A 4,241-nucleotide genomic window follows, 5' to 3' on the forward strand; every position below is an offset into this window, starting at 1 on the left:
TAGTCATTGTAAAAAAGAAAATACACCCTCCCTGGATTCTAAGATTTTATGTTTCATAAATAAATAATGTCAATAAATAATATTAATAAAATCTTAATAAGATTCTGGTACGTATAGGCCTTAAAATTACATATATACAACCTGAGACAAACTGCAAAACATGACATAATTTAATTAATTATTTAATAACTAAAAAAGCCAAAAATGCTGAAGCAGTGTGTGAAAAACGAAGCATACACTGCTTCTATAGGATTTAATAGGATAAGTAAAAACCACTTACTTATCAGTAAAAAGGGGCTGATAATTAAATGCACTTGATTAAGCCATCATCAACAAGTGCAAATACCTCTATAAAAGCAGGAGATTTAGCATGGTGCTGCTCAGGAGAATTCAGCTTTGTATTAACACAATTGTGAGGAGGATAGACATCAGTTATTTAACTGGAAGTCCATCATTCTACAGTAGGATTATCAAGATCAATGTAGAAAGTAGGAAAAATAAATAAAAGACATTATTTGAGAAAGTGTGTCCAAGCGTTTGACTGGTAGTGCATCACCTTTAGGAGCTTGGCAAAGAAGGCTGGACCCCTCTGGAGACTTAGTGGGTGGCAAGGCAGCAAGCCAATCAGTATTTTGGGCGGTGTTTCTCTAGATGACAGCTAGGTGACTGTTAGTAATTTGCTCCAGTCTTGAGCCAAGAGAGCCAGCTCAGAAAATATGGGACCCACTGGCTGAGGGTCTGTTTGCTTGTGTTCAGGTTCCAACTGTTCAGTCAACACAGGATCAGATGAGAAAGAAGAGAACAGAATAGCCCTTTTTTGTCATTATGCTAATTATGTGAGGCCTAGAACCCTTCATCCTAGGAGCAGGGGCAGGTCTGGGTCTGGTGTCAACTGACCTAGATGAGGAATGCTCTTGTTCTTGACGAAGGCGGTTGCACTTTTCTCCTCTCCTCCTCTCCCTTAGCTTCCCTGCTTAGCCTCTTATGTCCTTGTCTAGTCTTGTGGTTTTTGTATTACTTTTCCCTGGAACACTCTCTCACAGTCTGTTCTCTAAAACCTAAAAGAGGAATTATGGATTTGATCAACTGGTCCTTAAATGCAATTGACACCCCTTTCTCAACGAGAAGTTTGGTCTTGGATGAGCCTGAATGCTGAAGATATCTACCTGTTTGGAACCATGGTAACAGGGTTCTTGCTGATCGGAGCTGGCTTATCGGCTCCGATCAGCCGATAAGCCAGCTCTCTTAATTTATCGAAAAATGAAGAAAGCGGAACTGGCTATTCAAACCCCCACAAGGCTGCCCGCTGGGATTGAAACGATGGGAAGAGGCGTGAGTTTCTCAAAATGGGCTCATTGAGTGCAGCACGGATAAGATCTTGGAAAGGCTTACAGCTGCCGTGAATACTCAGAATAAGATCTCTGAGTGCAGACTGGATTACATCTTGGAAGGGCTCGCTCGGAATAACAACTCTGAGCGCAAATTGGATTACCTCTTGGGGAAGCTCACTGTGGTCGTGAGTTCTCAGAATCGGCTCTTTGAGCACAAGAATGTCAACATCACAGAGCGCAAATTTAACATCTTGGCGGAGCTCGCGGATCTCCAATGGGAGATTGAGAGACCAGTGTTGGACTGTTAGAACTGCTTTGAAATTCATAAGAGCTGTTCGCACTAAAGTAAAAAGCACCATCACTTCATGTGGATACCTTTTCGGCGCCAGCTGCGGTTGCAAGGCTGGAGCCGAGCAAAAACACCCTGATAACGACTGTGTTTATTTTGTTCCTTCCCATTCCACGCAAGGCCACCTGGGTTGGGCGGTCTGTACTGAAACTGAACTCAGGCGCAGAAACCCAGAACAGCAACAGGTGGTTTAACAATATTTAATTGGTTAGGCTTAAGCTCTGGAAACATGGCAAGGACAAAAGCAATAAAACGTAGAGCTTGGCGTGGGGAATGCAGAACTAGGGAGAGGGAATGGGGCCTGAGATGCAGACTGGAGCAGGGCAGGAAACAGTCACACTGAAGAGAGAAGACAGCGGAGTTAGGGAGGTAGTGGAGGTACTCTGAATTGGTAAGTAATTTGTATAGCAATTCTTACTTGCAGGAGGAGAAACAGAGTGTTGAGGGGAGGTGATGAGAATCCAGGGGAGCTGAGTGGCGTGGAAAGGCTGACCTGAGATCCGGGGTTTTCAGATGGAGTGGGATGGCAGGAGGGCAGGTAGGTGAGGCACAGAGTGATTTTCAGAATGATTGCTTGGTATCCTGAGTCCAAGGGTAGACCATGAGCCAAAGGTTTGAACCAAGGTGAATCCAGAAACTGCAGCACAAGAAGTTTCATTAACAAGGCAAATCAAATAGAGAACTGGACACATGAGGGCCAGTTACCAACATGGGTTGATGACAAACTGGCGGGGAATGAATGTTAGCGTGAGGCTTAAATCACTCTGGCTTTATTGCCTGCAATTGGCTCCAGGTTTGCAGGAATTGGAGGAGGTGCCCCTGCCCAGGGACGAATCCCAGGTAGGTTCAGGAGCCTCATGGAAATCCCAGCCACTCACCGCGAACCATGACAAACATGGGGAACATGGACACAGAACACCAAGGAAGTGACTGACACCAAAAAAGAAAAGTGAATACACTACAGATTTAATGCACTTGAGAAGAGGCTTTTTAAACCTTTTCTCAAGTGCATTAAAGCTAAACTAAGTAAGTATTTTGAAAATGGAAGTAGTAGAAAGTGGAGATATTTGTATAAAAAAATTAAAATATAGAGAGTAAAAGCAAAACATTGGTTAGTGTATTGTATTATTTCCCACCTCTCATAATCAACTTATAAGAGGTGGGATGAATAGTGACTGGACATAGTGGCACCTACAATATCTCTAAATACTAAGCCATCAGTTTTACACCATTGATTTTAGACTATTTAAACCAATTAATTTACAAAAAAAAGTCCAAATCCAAATGTAAACAAAGAAAAAAAATCAGTTGTCCAAGGATTAAATTCAATAAATACAGAGAATTACAAGGTGCAGTAATAACCTTACAACCACTATCAGCAGTAGGAAAACACAACACAGATTCACAAGAGTGCAGAGAGTTGGAATTTTTTTATGGAACCTTGAGATGTCCAGTTCTCCAGAATACTCCTGTTTTTTTTTTAGTTTTGCTGAATGATTACCAATCTACATTTGTGATTTCATCATTCATGCAGCAATGCTACAACAACTACCAAAAGCAATACTGACACACTGTAAGGGAAGTGCATGACAGTATGGCACAGAACAATGGTCTTCTACGTCATCTTTTACTTAAAATCTCACATGTATTTAGCAGACATCAAGCTCCAAATATATCCATCATGACATACAAATCTAATAATAATAATAATAATGACAATAACAATAACTGGATAATTTCTTATACAGAACGAGTAAACATTTGTTAGTTCAGCATACACTTCTTTTAAACACTTTAGTCGCATAAAGACTTTGATGATGTAATTACTGCCAAAGGTCAACTCTCACTTCAGCTTCTCTGAAATGCTGAGTTGTAACTCAGATGTGTGAGTTTGTGCCAAATGCCATGAATGCATGGAAAACATCAATGTTAACAGCTGTTACTAACAGCTAGTGACAGCTGCTAGTTATGACTGGCCAGTAGCAAGACTTACTTTTTTTACTGTGTCTCCCCTTAACTCTGAAATGGAAATTATCATCTAATGTCCACATAGACTCACTGTACCCAAATGGCATATATTTCACAAACAATCATAAATGACTGAGCCATTTAACAAATTATTTCTATTTTAGTTTTTCTAGTATCATTTATTTAAGCATGACTATGCATCTGCAGTTTCTATCATAGTTTTCCATGATAGAACATATTGATGCCAGTGTAATTTGACCAATTGTCTCTAAAAATTATGAAAAATGTTCTCAAATTTTGACAAGATGGAAAGGAGTCCAATTAGACATGTCAAGTCAAACTAAAAAAGTCCACTTCTTGTATTTAAAGAGCATCTGGCAAATTCTGAACTGTACAAAATCACCACTCAGGCTAGGTAGATACTGTAGCTTAATCATCTTATTCAGTGTCCCCTCTGCCATGCTGCTCTGCAAGTACTCTCTGATTGGTTTTAATTTAGAAGAGGAATGCTTCACTGTCACAACTTTGACAGATGTCACTTTGCTTGGTTTGCTTCAGGCCACGGTCAGATATCCCAGGGGAAATTATTCTGC

Source organism: Haplochromis burtoni, unplaced genomic scaffold (assembly GCF_018398535.1).
Source record: "Haplochromis burtoni strain Fernald_Lab_line unplaced genomic scaffold, NCSU_Asbu1 Contig_532, whole genome shotgun sequence".
NCBI lineage: Eukaryota > Metazoa > Chordata > Actinopteri > Cichliformes > Cichlidae > Haplochromis > Haplochromis burtoni.